The sequence below is a fragment of the Sorex fumeus genome, unplaced genomic scaffold (genome assembly GCF_029834395.1).
Source record: "Sorex fumeus unplaced genomic scaffold, SorFum_2.1 ptg000003l, whole genome shotgun sequence".
NCBI lineage: Eukaryota > Metazoa > Chordata > Mammalia > Eulipotyphla > Soricidae > Sorex > Sorex fumeus.
In genome coordinates, this window is record NW_026606060.1 from 5,193,897 (window position 1) to 5,212,637 (window position 18,741).

The window sequence follows — 18,741 nt, forward strand, 5'->3', positions numbered from 1 at the left end:
CAGTATAAAAGCCAATGAGAACAAGAGCTGTTTTTTTAAAGAATTAACAAGAACAAAATACCCTATGCTAGACTCACAAAGAGAAAAAAGAAAAAAATAGACAAAAAGAATTAAAAGTGAAAAGGGAGAAATTAAAACAGATACTTCAGAAATGCAAAGGAGCATATGAAATTACTATGAGAAACTTTTATGGAACAAAATTGGAGAAACTGGAAGAAATGGGTAAATTTCTAAAGTATTACAACCTTCTGAAACTGAGTCAGGAGAAAGTAGAAAGTCTGAGTAGACTTATCTCTGTCAAGGAAGTCAAACAATATTAAAAAATAACATCAAAATCAAAATCCAGAGCTCTATGGGCTCACTAGTGAGTTCTTTCAAACTCTCAGAGTACTATCTATCATCTTTAAGTTCTTTGAGAAAGTGAAATAAAAGGAATCATCCTGAACACTTTTTATGAGACCAACTATGAGATTAACTTGATATCAAAAACTGACAGAGAAATCACTAAAAAGAATTGTGATCAATATTCCTGATGATCATGGATGCAAAGACCCTCAAGAAAGTTCTAGTTAATTGAGTTCAATAATATATTAAAAGCATCATCTATCATGGCCAAGTGGGATTTATTTCAGGGATGTAAAGATGGCTTAATATTAGCAAACTAGTTCTTGTGATCCACCACAAAGAAATGGCGAGGCAAAAGCCATATGATTATCTCTATAATCAACAAAGTAAAACATGTGTTCACAATGAAGACCATCAGTAAAATGGGGATCGGAGGAATTTTTCTCAGTATTGTAACAAGCCTTTTTTTCCCCAACGCTGCCATATTGGGAGCTCTTCCAAAGTCAGGGGAATGAGGCCCATTTTTGTTTCTGTTTTTGGCATATCAAATACACCATGGGTAGCTTGCCAGGCTCTGCTGGGCAGGTGGCATGTTGGTTCGCTCTTTGCCAGTTGGCACTGTTGCCACCCCCTCACCACGATGAGGAGGTGAACCATTGAGGGGGAAGTGGCTCACAGATGGCCCGTACAGGGATCGAACCTGCGACCTTGGCGGTATTAGCACCACACTCTACCAACTGAGCTAACCGACCGGCTACCCTAGCACATGACAGGGACGAATGTAGATGTTGCTGGTGCCCGCTTGAGCAAATCGATGAGCAAGGGGATAACAAGTGATACAAGGGATACAAGTGATTGTAACGAGCCCATAACTAACGTTATGTTTAACGGGGAAAGTGGAAAGACTTTCTAAGATCAGGCATAAGGTAAGGATTTTTACTTGCACTGCTACAATTTCACTGATACATTGTACTGGAAGTCCTTGTCCAAGAGATTGGCCAAGAAAGAGGAATCCAAGGAACTGAAATTGGGAAAGACGTCAAATTATCACTATTTGTAGATGACACAGTATTGTGCATAGAAAATCCTAAAGATTCCACCAAATACAGTAGCAGGCTACAAAAGCAATGTAAAGAAATCTGTTGCATTCTCACATGTCAACAATACATTGGAAAAAATACCATCTATGACAATCTCTAAAAAACTCAAGTACCTAGGAATAAATTTAACTAAGGAGGCGAAAGACCTATTTACTTAAACTTACAAATCACTTCTGAAAGAAATGAAAGGAAGTGCAAAGAAATGAAAACATTTCTTGCTCATGGATTGGAAGAATCAGCATCATTAAAGTGTTCATTTTACCAGGAAATAATTTACAGAGGCAATGTAATCCAAATAAAATTTCCCACAGTACTCTTCATAGAACAAATACTCTTTAAAATCTGTATGGAACCGTAAGCCAAATATGTCTATAGGATTATGTTTTCCTATTATAGAGTGTTGAAATAATGAATTACATGGACTTAAAAATCTTAAACTAAACTTCCATTCTTGGGAGGAACACCAATTAGTCATTATGTGGCATTTTTGAGTATATATATATATATATAATATTAGATTCTATTTAAAAGATTTTACTCTGTAAATTTCTATTTGAATTCTATTATTTAAGAAAATGATTTACTCATGGAGTTCACATTAGTTTGCAAGAGTATACATGTTTATATGTTTTAGGGGTGCAATGTTACCACACCAAGCCCACCCCAAAGTGCTAATAACCTCCCACCACATTCCATGAGATTCTTTTCTTTCACTCAGCCCTCTTCGCGGCTGAGGTAAGGTCAGTTCTGTACTCAGGCTCATGGGGCACTGCATCCCCAGTCAGCTACTCTAGTCTCCACATTCCCAGCTCTGTCTCAAACTCCAGGACACTACCTGTCCCTCCCTCTCCTCCCACTGTCTCTCCAGCAGTGGACAGCAAATACAACGACTTGTTTTTCTTGGTTTCTCCTCTCCCAGGAATTCTTCCCGTGCATTGCCTATATCCAGTGTCCAAAAACTGTTGCTTATTTTTCCCAAGCTTTTTGTTTGTTTTGCTGTTGATGAAACTACAAGGGTAGATCTAATTCCTATCTCCTTCCACCTTGACCAGAAGCAGGCTGAACTAGATTGTTTCTGTTTTTTGGGTGGGGAAGGGTGGGCGGGGGGTGCTTCTATGTTCAGGGGGCCTCAGGGTCCCCTCCCAGAAATTCTCCTCCCACTGGGCTAGAGGGTTCAGAGCTGGGGCCCAAGGATGTGGTGCTGCTCAGACCCGGCAGTACTGGGACTGACCTAGCCTGATGGTATTTGCAGAAGACCAATGCTTCACCTGGCAGTGCTCAAGGGACCATGGGTAGTGATGGGAATTGAACCAGAGATGATAACATGCAAGGCAAGTGCCACAACCCCTTGTAAGATAATATTGGTTTGTCCTTTCCCCCTTGCACAGGGAGTTTAGGCTTATTGGGTTACTCCCATCACAGTGCACACATTTCTCTGTGTTTACTCGTAACTTCTTTCTTTGTGCTCTGTTGACTTGTAAATATTGTTCTTCTTTTCTCCTTAAGTCCTTTGCCTGGTTAATTCAGAGCAATGTCCTTTTTGTATAGACATAGGAAGACAGTTAATGCTATGCTTTGGTAACTTGGTAGTTAATTGACTCCAGATAATATTACCTCCTGGACAGCTGCTCTCTGGACTTGAGCCTCAGTTGCCCTTAGTTTCTAGCACCCCCAAATCAGGGTCCCGACGATGGACTGGATGGACTCAGGGCAGCAGTGAGCTACCCTGGCATCAAAATGGGCCTGGTCAAAGCTCCATATTACTTAACTATAAGTTAAGAGCATGGTATGGACAAATTCTGTCATGATCCAAAAAGTAATAATTAGATTCGGACCCTGCTGGGGTTAGGAAAGATTAATCTGGCACTGTAGTCTGAGTCTGTGGCGAGGTGTCCCCAGGAGAGCCACCCTACAAGCTCAGTGTATCTCTTACTGTGTTCATACAAAATAACAAATATTAAGAAGTAGGATTAAGGTGTTAATTAGGATGTTAATTAAGTTATTAGACTAAGGAGAGGAGAAACACTCCTAGGTGGTATTTCCACCCTTGAGCCTGATGGGCAATCAGGAAGATCAGGAAGGGCCTTTGATATATTGATCGTGCTACCAGGCGGGGTGTGGTGGCTACCCCCAAAGCTGAGGAGATGGTGAGAAACAAGAGAGAGACCAGGGCAGCAAGATGGAGTGCGGAGAGACTAGCAAGGGGGACAGAGGGAGAAGAATGTAGGGGAAGAATGCAGGAGCAGGCGCATGGAAAGATGAGAGAGAGAGAGAGAGAGAGAGAGAGAGAGAGAGAGAGAGAGAGAGAGAGAGAGAGAGAGACAAGGACTTGGGGATGCAGCACCGAGAGATGAGCAGGAGAGACAGGAGGAGACGGGAATGAGGGGCAATATGAGAATGAAGGGCTTAGTGAGACTGGAACAGGCACGTGGGGAGAATGGAATAAACAATTGGCAACTGGTCACCAACCAGCCTGGTGGCCTCATTTCCTCCTTCATCTGCCCATGGCAGGTGGGGGGTGGGGAGACCAGAGAGAGAGAGAGAGAGAGAGAGAGAGAGAGAGAGAGAGAGAGAGAGCTGCACGGTGCCTTTTCCTATTTGCCAGGAGATTGCACACCCCTGTACCATCTCCCTAGCCCTGTAGATTTTTAAGCCTCAAAAACGTAACTACTCTTTTTTGCCTTTCTAGTTTCTACATTCAGTTGTTCCAAACTTAGTTATGCATTATAAGTAATACACAGCAGTAACTGAAGTAAAACCTAGCTCCAAATTGCCTTTTCTTCCAAACATAGCTGGAAACGATCACTCTGGACAAGAACCGAGGGCTGAAAGTAAATAAAGGGATATATGCAATAACCGTTCAGTGCCTGTGTTGCAAGCCATAATGCCCAAAAGGAAGAGCGTGAATCAGAGAGGAGAAGAAGGAAAAGGAGGAGGAGGAAGAGGAGGAAGAGGAGGAGGAGAAGGAGGAGGAGGAGGAGGAGGAGGAAGAAGAATGCCTGCTATAGAGAGAGGTGGAGGGTGGCAGGAAGGAAACAGAGCACTAGGGGTGGAAAATGTCACTGGTGAAGGGATGGGTGTTTGAACTATTCTGTAGCTGTGTATCTCATGATGATTCAATAAATTATATAAATTTTTAAAAAACAAAAAAAATCGTCTTTTTTTCTAAAATTGTTGCTGTTATAAATCTATTTTAGATTTCCTAAATATGCTATTAGACTCACAAAATGTTTATTAATTGCCCATTAAGTGGTACACCCTGTCTTAGGTATTGAGAAAACAGCAGTGAACAAGTCATACGAGAATTCTTACCTTCTAGAATTTACATTGTGGTGAAAGATGGATAGATTTGACCATGTATATTTAATACATCAGAAACTAAACAGATATACCCATTCTACCCACAAAACAACCTATATGGTGGGTGTTATTATCATGCCAGTCTTACAAGAAAAAGAGAGTTAAATTGCATGCCTAGGATAGTGCTGTTATGGCTAGAGCTCAAATTCTAGAGTTTGGCCTGACCATGCTATAAGACATCTCTTCTGAACTCTTTCGAGTTAGTTGCCTCTCTCCGTGGTAACTAACTTTCAGGGATCAACTTGTCCCAGATATGATGCTTGGGCTCAAATTACCGTTAATGCTCAGCTTCACAAATCAAGGCCAATTGTTTCAATGATGCAGTACTCCAGTTATTCTTTGACTGACCACAATTTTTTTCTTTTTGGGTCACATCCACCCAGCGATGCACAGGAATTACTCCTGGAAGTGCTCGAGGGACCATATGGGACGCTGGGAATCAAACCTGGGTCAGCCAAGTGCAAGGAAAACACCCTATCCACTGTGCTATTGCTCCAGCCCCAACCCCAACCCCAACACCAATTTTTTTGCAGATAAACACAGTGTCACCTTATGGTTTTTGTCCCCAAGATATTGAAGAGCTGCTTAGAATGCTGACATCTGAATTCTCTCTGCTTTTATCCTCTCAGGTAGTTGCATGTGGTTCTGATTTTTTGCTTCTTTGAAACGGTACCTCTGTACTCTGTTCACCTGAGTGAACCAACTGAGCATTGCTTCTGAAATGAATGCTAATTTGGAGATAATGAATTGTTTGCAGGTTGTCCCGATCCAAGGTTTTAGGAGGATGTGGACGGGCTCCATGCACAGCTTTTCCACTTTAACCAGTAATTGCCACCCCAGGGGAAACAGGTCAGGAATATTAAACACAGGGTCCTTTGCGTTTAATTCAGGACAGAATTCATTACAGTATTGGGGTGCGCTACCCAGCCATTATTTAAGAAATGTACCCTCTGAATTAGGTAATGAAGAACTTAAAACTTCAGTTCCTTCATTTGCTTGGTCTACCTGGATAAGATGACAAACTTTTTGGGAGATGAAGCTAATTACCTGGGTGTGTAGAAATTCTAAACAGAAAGACATATAAATGATTATAATTTCATATATTATTACAATTTAAACTTGAATTATATCACTTGTATCATTTGCATCCCATTAATCTTTGATTTGCTCCAGCAGGCACCAGTAGCATCTCCATTTGTCCCTGTTGGGTGCTAGTGTAGTCCAATGGAATCTGCTGGCTCCAGGAACACAAAGAGCCTCAAAGTATTTGTTCAGGGTTTTGACGAAGAAGTCTGATCATCTCGTAGGTGGGCAACCACGTGTCCTTTTGATGTGCCATGGAATCCAGATGGTAACAGCTCTAGTCCAGAGATCGTCTCTAAATCGCATTACGTGTCCAGCCCATCTGATTTTCAACACCGTGGCAAATGAGACAGCGTCCTTGATTCTTGATTGTCGATGGAGGTCGGAACTCCGGATTCCTTCTCTCATTTGAGTGAAATGTGATATTTCAACCATAGCTCTTTCGATTCCTCTTTGGGATACCCAAATAGCGTTCTCATCCTATTTTTGTAGGGCCCAGGTCTCTGAGGCATATGTTAGTGCAGGTAGAATGGTGGAGTCGAAAAGATGAGCCTGGAGCCAGAGGTTCTTTGTCCTCTTTACAACTTCTTCGACGCTCTTGAAGGTGTTCCAAGCTGCTCTCTTCCTCCTGTGCAGTTCTGGCGCCAAGTCATTGTCATGTTGAGTTCTCGACCCTGGTACACATAATTGCTGCATTTGGAGATGTTCATTCTGTTGAGAGCAAATGGAACATCAGGAACTATTTCGTTTTTCATGAACATAGTCTTGGTGAGTTTCAGCTGCAGTCCGACCTTTCTACACTCATGGTCGAAGTTGATCAGCATTTGTGTTGCTTGGCTAATGTTTGGTATTATTAGAATGATGTCATCAGCAAAGCGGAGGTGGTGTAGTTGCCAACCGTCTATCTTCACTCCCATTCCTTCCCATTCCAGTCATTCCACGACTTTCTCGAGGGTGGCACTGAAGAGTTTCAGTGAAATGGTATCTTTCTGCTGAACTCCTCTCTTTACGTTGATGATCACTTCCTTGTAGAATGGTGAGATCCTGGTGGGGAGTCTGTAAAACAGCTCATGGAGGATCCTGATGTATTGAGTTTGAACATCCTGTTTGGCTAGGGCTTCGATGACCTCTTCAGTCTCAGCAGAATCAAAGACCTTCTTTAAATCAATGAACATTAGACAGAGTGGCATCTTGAACTCTTGAGAAACCTCAATGAGCTTGTCACCATGTGGATATGGTCAATCATGCCGAATCCTTTTTGGAACCTGGCATGTTATTATGGTTGTCCTTCATCTAGTGTTCTGCCTGTTCTATTCAGGATGACTCGAGTGAACAACTTATAGATGATGGACAGCAGGTAGATCAGGCAATAGTTACCAATGTCGTGGATGTCTCCCTTCTTGTACAACAGAATGGTCCTGTTAGTTTTACACTGGGACGGAACCTTGCATTCAGACAGGTAGTATGTAAAGAGCCGAGCCAGTGTATCGATGAGTACTGGCAGCAGATTCTTTAGGTGTTTGAGTCTGACCTTGTCTGGACTGGGTGCTGTATGCTTCTTTACTGACAAAGTGGCGTGTCGGATTTCGAAAGTTATAACAATGGGAACAACATACCCATCCTGCGGAATTTGGTATGTGGGTATCTGGACACGGCTATCAAAAAGATCTTAGTAGAAGTTGTGGATAATCTTCTCCACTGCCCTTCTGGAAGATGTGATAAATCCATCAGGACATCAGAGGGCAGTCATCTTGGTCTTGTAGTTGGTGAAGGACAGGCGAGCATTGCGAATACTTTTCCTGGCTTCTGCAGCACCGGCCAACACTGCTGCTCTTCTCTCTTTGAGGTCTTCCATTATCACTTCTCTGGACAGCTGTGCAAGCTCAGACGTTAGCTTGTGATTGCCTGAGGCTCGCGCCAAACCACGTTGGTAAAAGATCTCCAGAGTTTCTGAAGACAGGCGTCTGTTTGTGACTTTCCTATTCTCGGCATTCTTTGCGCAGTAATGGAGTTGCTGAACCAGTTGATCATATGTTGTCAATGACAGCATCTTCCCATGTTGCCACAATATTGCCAAAGAGCTCCCAGTTGGTGGTCATTCTGGGAGTTCTCTTCTTAAACTTTGCAGGACTTTCTCCCCTTTCCATGAAGTAGAATTTTGCAAGAAGGAGACGTGGTCCAATCCCGTTTGAAATTCTGGGGCAATAGCAACATCAGTCAGTCGAAACTGTCAATTGAATATGATATGGTTAATTTCATTGTGGAACTGTCCACCGGGAGACTCCCATGTCCAATGTTTAGATTCGCCCTTCTGGAACTGTGAGTTACCATGGATGGTCTTGGTCTACATGATGAACTCAGACAGCCTCTCACCCTGTTCATTCCATTCTAGGCTATGGGTCCCGATGTGGAGTTCTTTGGGCGACCTTCTTGGTCCTATCTTGGCATTGCAATCACCGACAATGATCTTGTAGAAGGTGTGGTCTTTATAGAACTTCTCCAGCTCCATCGTAGTTGGATGTTGGTGTGTAGACCACGAAGATAGAAACTGCTGGCAGTAAGCCACATCTATTCAGGCATAATAATTCAATTTGGGTTGTTAGGCATTTGAATGAATCAGTGCTCATGGCCAAGTTCGTGTTGACAAGGACACTGACACCACAGATTCCTCTATCGTTGCATGTTCCGAGGAACAGTTCTTCTTCAGTGTCGAAAATGGCGTGATGTGATCGATGCCTTCTTGTCTCAGTCAGACCAATGATGTCGTACTTGATCTTCTGTGCTTACACCATCAAGTCCTCAATGGATGCTTTCAATGCCAGCATATGTGCATTGAAAGTACAGACAGTCATTCTTTGTTTTGGCTGCCTAGTTCGGGCCTGAGGTTTTATCAGCCTCTACTTGCTCATCCTTCTTAATGCTGCTGTATTGGGGGCTTTTTCAGGAACAGGGGAATGAAGCCCATTGTTTTTACTGTTTTGGGCATATCAAATACACCATGGGTAGCTTGCTAGGCTCTGCTGTGCAGGTGGGATACTCTCGGTAGCTTGCTTGCTGGGCTCTCTGAGAGGGATGGAGGCTTTTAGGATGGCCTTCAATCACCCTTCCAGGTGTTCCCTTGGTTCACACTATATCCTCCACTACCCAGCTGCCACCATGCTCCAGGCCACTTTACAGATGCTCGGACCGAGCCTCACACATGAGTGAAGTCCCACAGAACCAGGTAAAGCAGAACTTTGTGACCTTGGACTCCAGGCTCAACGGGAACCAGAAACAGAGATCCTCTGCCTGCTTCCACCAATCCCCGATGCCCTAAGGACCACAACCAGAAGACTCAACCTGCCAGTGCCAGATAAATACCTCATCACCTGACCTCCACTACCTTCACTACCCAGCCGACGCCATGCTCCAGGCCACTTTCGGGACTGCGAGGCTGCACACATCATAAGACACTTAATACCCATTTTCCATAATTGCAGCACCACATTGATGGGGTTCATGAATTATATAGAGATAAAAAATAAGTACTAAAGTTAGTAAGACCATCTGGGCTACTATTGACAACATAAAGTGGTGAGCTGCTGTCTGATGGTTATCTTATAAAATATCAAAGTAACTTTCAGATTCAGGGAGTTGGCCTAAATATTTAACTTTTGCTTGAAAATTCTAATTTTCAAGCATATGACTTAGAAGAGCTTTTGACAATAACTACAAGTGTCTCCTTACCTGCTAATATTAGCCCCAAACTTCAAAAATTAGAAATATTTGACTGTGGATGAGGGGTTGGTTTATTTGTTATTTGTACAGTGGGCATATTTCTTTTATATTTTGTTTTGTTTTGTGTTTTTGTGGTACCAGGAATTGAAGCCAGGTGTCATGCGTGCGAGGCATGTACTTTACCACCAAGCCACATCCCCAGGCCCTATTTTTTTGTTTTAAATGAGGAGCCTGAGAATGTCTGTCTTTATTTCTCCCTTTCCTCTTTGGGGCTGCTCCCTTTTTTGAGCTCAACAGAAAACAGAACTGGGAGAAATTGTCTGCCCAAATGTGTCCATTATTGGCTGGGCACAGAGCAGATACTCTGAGGACAGTCCTGGTTACTCAGGGTTCCTAGAGGGGACAGGAAGGGGCCTCCCTGCCTAGACACCACAGCAGCTCCTTTCCCAGTGTATGGCTGGATTTGAGGTGAACTGTCCAGTCTTCTGTGGCAGATGCTGACCTGGGTGGTGTGTGGGAGCAACAGTCGGACCCAATACTTGGAGCAGAGGGGATGGACACACAGGCAGTCTGCAGAGTCCTGGAGTAGAAGTGGGCCTGTGCTCGGGGGTTGCTGGGTAGATGTAAGTGGGAAGGCTTCTGGACCCTAACAGTCCTCTTGCCTAGAGTCTTGTGACATAGAGGCAAGAGCCCCGAGTACATGCAGGAGAGCCCAGATTCTGCTTCAGGACAAGTCGTTTCCCCATCTGACTGAACAGGTGGGCTAGAGAATAGTTTCGAAGGGCCCTTTGTTTTTTTTTCTTTTACTTTTAATTTTTAAAAAAAATTTTATTAGTGAAACACCATGAGGTGCATTTGTAGACTTACAAATTTTTGTGCTTGGGTTTCAGGGTTTCAATTATACAATGATCAAATATCCATCCCCTTTGAAGGACATGCACTTAGCATTCTATAGTCCCACTCCTCTGGGTCTTTCTCACTCTTTCCTCTCATCTTCAGGGGACAAACATTGGCATTACATATAGAGAAGTTAAAACAGAATGGGAGGGGTAATGGGGGGCATTTCTCCTCTTTTGGACTTCACTTTTGTGCATGCGTGCGTGCGTGCGTTCGTGCGTGTGTGTCCCAAGTGTTCTCAGGACTTCTTTCTTTTCTTTTTCTTAAAAAATAAATAGATTTTATTTGGAGGATTTTTAGGTGTGGAGGTGGGGGGGGGGAGAGAGAGAGAGAGAGAGAGAGAGTAATGTACTCAAGAAAGAACACGGGCTTCTCCAAGGGTGGAGAGAGCCCCATACACACATCCTAGCATTAGACAGAAAAGTATGAAGAGGGGAGATGTGGGCGACACATGTGCTCAGCTCACATGTGCTCAGCCACGTGGGCACAAGCAGCACATGAGCTCAGGTAGCATATGCCACAGGACTTATTTCTATCTCTGCACTCAGGCGTCATTCCTGGTGGTTCCTAGGGATTGAACCCAGGTATGCCCCCACACATTGTAAGCACCTTAACCCTTGTTCTATCTCTCCAGCCCTCATATTCCGCCCTCCCTCTCTCTCCTTCACTCCTTCCTTCCTTCCTTCCTTCCTTCCTTCCTTCCTTCCTACCTTCCCCCTCTTTCTTTCTTTCTTTCTTTCTTTCTTTCTTTCTTTCTTTCTTTCTTTCTCTCTCTCTCTCTTTCTCTTTCTTTCTTTCTTTCTTTCTTTCTTTCTTTCTTTCTTTCTTTCTTTCTCACTTTCTCAGGGTTCACTCCATATGGGGTTTTGGGGATCCAATCGGGTTCAGCACCATGCAAGGCATGTGCCCTACCTGCAGTGCTGTTGCTCCAGCCCCTCTTCTTCCTTTCTCATCCTCTCCACTTCACCACAATGATCATACCATGGAAATCTCCGAGTCTGGAGCCTGCCCCCCATAGTAGCTTACGAAGCTCCTGGCCTGTGCTGTTGAACCAGGGAAGGCCCTGCTTGACTGACAGCTCTTAGCTAGATAATCAGTTGTGGTGTTGGGAGAAACGCCAGGCGCTTCAGGTGATTCAGCCTGGGAGTGGGGTGACTCAGGCAGCTGGTTCCTGCGGAGGGTGTGATGGAGGGGTGCGTGTGTCTTCACCCGAGACACACCCAAATCGGGCTCTGGGCCAGCAGACCTCAGGTCCTGCTGAGTAAACACCTTGAGATGTTCTTGTCCGCAGAACCCAAGTCCGATCCAGGGTGGACTGGGAGGCCTAACTGGGCCTCCCCACAGCCCAGGCGGGGTTGGCTGACTTCCACTCAAAGCACTCAGCATTGTCTCTGCAAGCTGAGCTTAATCCTGTCAGCCGTGCCCTCCCCAGGCCCGAGGCGAGGATGGTAACGCTATCCTTGCCTCACAGGGCTGGGCCATGTTGTGTAACAGCTCCGGGCCTGGGAGGGGGCCAGCCTAGCCCAGTGTTCTCTGTGGGCAGCGGAGCCTCCAAGTGTACTCCCTCCCTCTGAGGGCCAGGGCTGAGGAACACTGGGCACCCGCCTGAACTCCTGGGTGCTTCCTGGCCATGGGCCCTACCCTTCCAAACCTCGACTCACGGCCTTCCCCTCCCAGAGCTGCCTCTTCCCTTTCCCCTGTTCCCCACTGTCCCATGGGGTCCTCAGGTACCAGCCCCCAGCCCCCTCTCCATCAGCATGGAGCCAAGGCCCAGAAAACCACATGCAGACACCATAGAAGGTTATTAAAAATTAATTAATTATTTTTCATGTAGACAAAAGCCACAGCTGTTGATACAAGTCTGGAATTGAAATCATTGGACAAAAAAAGCTCCAATATTAAGATCAATAAATATAAAAACACTGCTTTTTCAAATGTGAAGATTGTTCTTTCTTACTGCGGAGTGAAGACCTTGTCCGCAAATTTACCGAGCTGTTTGTTGCTAGTTGAGCCTTATGTGTTACTGCTTTTTGTTTGCAGGGCTTAATTGGCTTCTGGGTTACTTTCCCATCTAATTTGGTGTGCTCCTCCTGGGATTTCAGTATTTCGGAATTAGGAGGTATCACGATCAGAGACTTCTGAATCTATGGCATGGGCTGATGAGTTGGCCTGGCGGTGGCTCTGTGTGTGTGTGTGTGTGTGTGTGTGTGTGTGTGTGTGTGTGTATGTGTGCATGCTTCCCAGGTTTCTAGAAGTACATGGGGGTGGGGGAGGCTTCTCCCTCCCTCTGAGAAGACCCCAGAGTTCTCCGCCTGGGCACTGGGGGATCTGAAATTTTTCTCAACTTGGTGTCTGTGCAGAGAGTGTTAGTGACGTGGTGGACTTGAGCCCTTGGGTGTGGCTGCCAGGAACTTCCACAGGATTGGTACTCGTCCACCCACCTCCTGAGGGCATCCCAGAGTTTTCAGTGGTGGGGACCAGTATGTCTGTGAATTGTAGCTTGTACCGCCTGTGAGATTGTGTGTGGCTCATTTCGCCTGTGAGATTCAGTCAGGAATCAGCAAATCAGGGCCAGTGGTGGGTTAACGTGGCAGCAGCTGTGGAGGGCAGGGCTCAGGAACGTTTTAGCTCCCAGTGGCTTGGTCTCCTCAGAGGTCAGTGGGACACCAGTAGTAGTGATGCCAAAAGACCCATGAAGGGTGTGAAGGGACGGATTCAAGAAGGTCCCCTGTTAGTTTCCCATTTCTCACCTTTCTCTCTCCTCCACCCCATCCCAGACCTGCCTGGTCTCTGCCAGTTCTCTGGGCCCAAACGCTCTCTGCCCTTCCCTCCTACTGCCACCCTGACAGTTTTGGGTCTTCCCATGTCTGCCTAGCAGCAGAATCTCCTGTCTGCTCTCTTTCCTGGTTCAGCTGCCTTGTAAAACAGCCACCCAACAGGGAGTCACCCTCACCGAAAGGCCCCCAGTGAGCTCTGCAGCCACAGGAGCAGCCCACGCGCCTGCGGCCTTTTCTTCCCAGACCCTCCAGTATCATCTCCATTCCCCATCAGGCAGCCAGGCCAAGCAGAGGCAAGGTTGCTGGCTGTGACCTCCCCACCCCTGTGTCTGGGAGTTCTGCCTCCTGATCACCTGCCCTGCACCCAGCTCCCCTGCTTTCCCCTCTGGGCAGTGCTAGTCACGAATCCCCATGTAGAACAGAAATGCTGTCTCTGTTCTAATTGTGTTTTCCATGAGTGAAGCCAGTCGACGTTCTCAACTCTGGTGGTGAGGATGACCCTGGGCTCTCTGGACCACTTACTTGTAGTGGGGAAGAGGGCGAGCAGCTGAGAGAGAACCTGCAGTTTGCTCCTCCTTTGCCACCCAGGGAACAGCTGGGGAAACCTAGGACGGCAAGCCTTGTTCCTCATAGGAAAAGGAAGTCAGTCCTAGACCTTCTCCCGGTCTCTCGGGTTCCCGCCTCTCCCTCACAGGAAGGATGTCAGGAAGAGAAGAGCAGGGACGTCTAACATTTATTTGGAAATTTTGAGGAATGGTGGGGAAGAGAGAGAAAGACAGAGAGAGAGACACACACACACACAGAGATGGAGACAGAGAGAGAGAGAGAAAGACAGAGAGAGAGAGAGAGAGACACACACACAGAGATGGAGACAGAGAGAGAGAGAGAGAGAGAGAGAGAGAGAGAGAGAACAGGCTCAAGAGAAACACAGGCTTCTCCAAGGGTGGAGAAAGCCCAGTACACACCCCAGCGTTAGATATGAAAGTATGAAAGTTCATGTCTCAAGAGGGGACTTGCAGGTGACACATGTGCTCGGGCACCTCATGTGCTCGGCAGCAGCTCATGGGTATGGGCAGCATGTGGGCTCGGGCAGCACGTGCACTCGCTTCCCTTGTTCAAGTCGTCTGCTCTAGAGTTTCTCCTGAGCTTCCCCATAGGGCTCTCTACCTCGGTCAGAGTCCATTGCTAGGACGGTTGCCAAGGCATAGGGTTGGGGCAGTCATGGTCTTCTTTGACTTTCCTTTCCCGGCCTTTTTTCCTGCTGGGGCTTCTCTCTAAGGGGGTTGCAGGGAGGGTCCTGCCTTCTCTGCTCTGTGCTGGTGTCAGGTAAACTCTTATTGAGTCTATGTTCCCATGCTCATAGGGGGTCCTGATGCCCATTGTTTTTTTTTTCCCCTTTATTTTATTTATTTATTTTTTTACAGTTGTAGATTTACAATTTTTTGTGCTTGGGTTTCAATTATACAATGATCAGATACCCATCCCTCCACCAGTGCCCATTTTTCACCACCATGGATAATATCCCTCCCACCCCCATCCTCCCATCCCCCCCGTCTCTGTGGCAGGGCAATCCCCTGTGTTCTCTCTCTCCGTTTGGGTGTTGTGGTCTGCAAAAGAGGCATTGAGTGGCAAACATGTTCAGTCCATAGTCTACTTTCGACATGCATCTCCCCTCCTGGGAGGATCCTCCAAACATCCTTTATTTGGTGCTCCCTTCTCTATCTGAACTGCCCTTTCCTCTAGGATACCCGGCTGGCCTCTAAGTTATGGAGTAATCCTCCTGGTGCTGATCTCAGCTATTCTTGGGTATTAATCTCATACTTTGTTACTTTATATCCCCCAGATGAATGCAATCTTTCTATGTCTATCCCTCTCTTTCTGACTCATTTCGCTTAGCATGATACTTTCCATATTGTACCACTTGTATGTAAATTTCATGACTTCATCTTTTCTAACAGCTACATAATACTCCATTGTGTAGATGTACCAAAGTTTCTTTAACCAGTCATCTGTTCTTGGGCATTCAGGTTTCTTCCAGTTTCTGGCTATTGTAAAGAGTGCTGCAATGAACAAACAAGTGCAGATGTCACTTCGACTATACATTTTTGCCTCTCTGGGATATATTCCCAGGAGTGGTATTGCTGGGTCAAATGGGAGCTCAATTTCTAATTTTTTGAGAATCGTCCATACTGTTGTCCAGAAGGGCTGAACCAGTGGACATTCCCACCAACAGTGAAGGAGTGTCCCTTTCTCGCCACATCCACGCCAGCATCGGTTGCTTTTGTTCTTTTGAATGTGGGCCAGTCTCTGAGGTGTGAGATGGTATCTCATTGTGGTTTTGATCTGCATCTCTCTGATGATCAATGATGTAGAGCATTTTCTCATGTGCTTTTTTGCCATTCGGATTTCTTCTTTGAGAAAGTTTCTGTTCATTTCATTGCCCCATTTTTGGATGGGGTTGGATGTTTTCTTCTTGTGGAGTTTAACCAGTATTTTGTATATCCTGGATATCAACCCTTGTCAGATGTGTATTCGGCGAATATCCTTTCCCATTCTGTAGACTGTCTTTGTATTTTGGTCACTGTTTCTTTGGAGGTGCAGAAGCTTCTTAGTTTAAGATAGTCCCATTTATCTATCTCTGTTTTCACTTGCTTGGCCAGTGGCGTGGCATCTTTGAAGATACCATTAGCTTCAATATCATGGAGGGTTTTGCCAACTTTATCTTCAATGTACCTTATGGTTTCTGGTCTGATGTTGAGGTCTTTAATCCATTTTGATCTTACTTTTGTACATGGTGTTAGGCAGAGTTCTGAGCCTATTTTTTTGCATGTAGCCATCCAATGATGCCAACACAATTTATTAAAGAGGTTTTCCTTACTCCACTTCACATTACTTGCACCTTTATCAAAGATTAGATGATCATATGATTGAGGGGAGATGTCAGTGTATTCAACACTGTTCCATTGGTCTGCAGTTCTGCCTTTGTTCCAGTACCATGCTGTTTTAATTATTACTGCTTTGTAGTACAGTTTGAAGTTCGGGAGGTTGATTCCTCCCATTTTCTTTTTCCCAAGAATTGCTTTAGCTATTTGTGGGGGCTTATTGTTCCATATAAATTTCAGGAGTGTTTGCTCCATTTCTTTGAAGAATGTCATGGATATCCTTATAGGGATTGCATTGAATTTATACAATGCTTTCGGTAGTATTGCCATTTTGACAATGTTAAGTCTCCCGACTCATGAGCAGGGGCTATCTTTCCATTTCCTCATGTCCTCTTTTATTTCCTGAAGTAGCGTTTTGTAGTTTTCTTTGTACAGGTCCTTTACTTCCTTAGTTAAGCTGATTCCTAGGTACTTGATTTTCTGGGGCACAATTGTGAACGGGATTGTTTTTTTCATGTTGCTTTCTTCTCTCTCATTGTTTGCGTATAGGAAAGCCATGGACTTTTGGGTATTGATTTTATAACCTGCAACTTTACTATACGAGTCTATTGTTTCTAGGAGTTTTTTGGTGGAGGTTATTGGGTTCTCTAAGTAGAGTATCATATCATCTACGAATAGTGAGAGCTTGATTTCTTCCTTTCCTACCTGAATGCCCTTAATATCTTTTTCTTGCCTAATCGCTATTGCAAGTACTTCCAGTACTATATTGAACAGAAGTGGAGAGAGTGGGCATCCCTGTCTCGTCCCTGATCTTAGAGGGAAGGCTCTCAGTTTTTCCCCATTGAGGATGATGCTTGCTGTAGGCTTGTGGTAGATGGCTTTAATTATGTTGAGGAAGGTCCCCTCTATACCCATTTTGGCTAGGGTTTTCATCATAAAGGGGTGCTGGATCTTGTCAAATGCTTTCTCTGCATCTATTGATATAATCATAGGTTTTTTATCTTTTCTTTTGTTGATATGATGGATTATGTTGATTGATTTCCGAATGTTAAACCATCCTTGCATCCCTGGGATGAATCCTACTTGGTCATGGTGTATGATATTTTTGATGAGTAGTTGGATTCTATTTGCTAGTAGTTTGTTGAGGATCTTTGCATCTGTGTTCATCAGGGATATCGGCCTGTAATTCTCTTTCTTTGTGGTATCTCTGTCTGCTTTTGGTATCAGTGTGATATTTGCTTCGTAGAAACTGTTTGGAAGTGTTTTTGATATTTCAATTTTGTGGAAAAGCTTAAAGAGCATTGGGAGTAAGTCCTCTTTAAAGATTTGGAAGAATTCACTAGTGAATCCATCCGGGCCAGGACTTTTGTGCTTGGGGAGACTTTTTATTACCATTTCAATTTCCTTGATGGTGATAGGTCTGTTCAGGTATTCCAGATCTTCTTGGTTCAGCCTTGGGAGTCTGTAGGAGTCTAGGAATTTATCCATTTCCTCGAGGTTTTGATGTTCCGTGGCATAAAGCTTCTCAAAGTACTCCCTGAGGATCCTCTGAATTTCTGTGGTTTCTGTTGTAATGACCCCCTTTTCATTTCTGATTCGGTTTATTAGGGTTTTCTCTCTCCCTTTCTTTGTGAGTTTTGCTCGAGGCTTATCGATCTTGTTAATTTTCTCAAAGAACCAGCTTTTGGTATCATTGATCTTTCGGATTGTTTTTTGGGTTTCAATCTCGTTAATCTCTGCTCTGAGTTTTATTATTTCCTTTCTCCTGTTCGGGTTGTGCTCCTTTTTTTGGTCCTTCTCCAAGCTCTTAAGCTGTGAGGTCAGGTTACTTATGTGTGCTCGCTCCTCCTTCCTGAGGAATGCTTGTAGAGCTATAAACTTTCCTTTTAACACAGCCTTTGCTGTGTCCCATAAGTTTTGGTAGCTCATGTTCTCATTTTCATTCGTTTCTAGGAATCTTTTGATTTCCTCTTTGATTTCCTGTCTAATCCACTCGTTGTTCAATAGTGCACTGTTTAATTTCCAGGTGTTTTATTTAGTTTTCTGTTTTTGTATGTGATTTACTTCTAATTTCAGCGCATTATGGTCTGAGAAGATTGTTGATACAATCTCTATCTTCTTAATTTTATGGAGGCATGTTTTGTGGCTCAGCATGTGGTCTATCTTGGAGAATGTTCCATGTACGCTTGAGAAGAATGTGTATTCAGCTTTTTGTGGATGAAGTGTCCTATATATATCTACTAAGTCCCTTTCTTCCATTGTTTCCCTCAAATGAAGTATGTCCTTGCTAAGCTTGAGTCTGATTGATCTATCAAGAGGTGACAAAGCAGTGTTGAAGTCTCCCACTAGTATTGTGTTGCTATTGATGTCTTTTTCCAAATCTATGAGTAGTTGTTTTAAGTACTTTGCTGGTCTCTCATTAGGTGCATATACATTTATTATTGTAAGTTCTTCCTGTTGTACAGATCCTTTGATCAATAAGAAATGGCCTTCACTGTCTCTTATGACCTTCCTCACTCTGAAATCAATGTGGTCTGATATAAGGATGGCTACCCCAGCTTTTTTATGGGAGCTGTTTGC

At 44.4% G+C, this 18,741-nt stretch overlaps 1 non-coding gene across 1 annotated transcript; it reads right to left on the reverse strand.

Moving 5' to 3' along the window:
• Nucleotides 1-1,024: 1,024 nt before the first annotated feature.
• On the reverse strand, nt 1,025-1,097 carry TRNAI-AAU (transfer RNA isoleucine (anticodon AAU)). Its single transcript has one exon. It is a non-coding gene; the product is annotated as a tRNA-Ile (tRNA).
• Nucleotides 1,098-18,741: the final 17,644 nt, after the last annotated feature.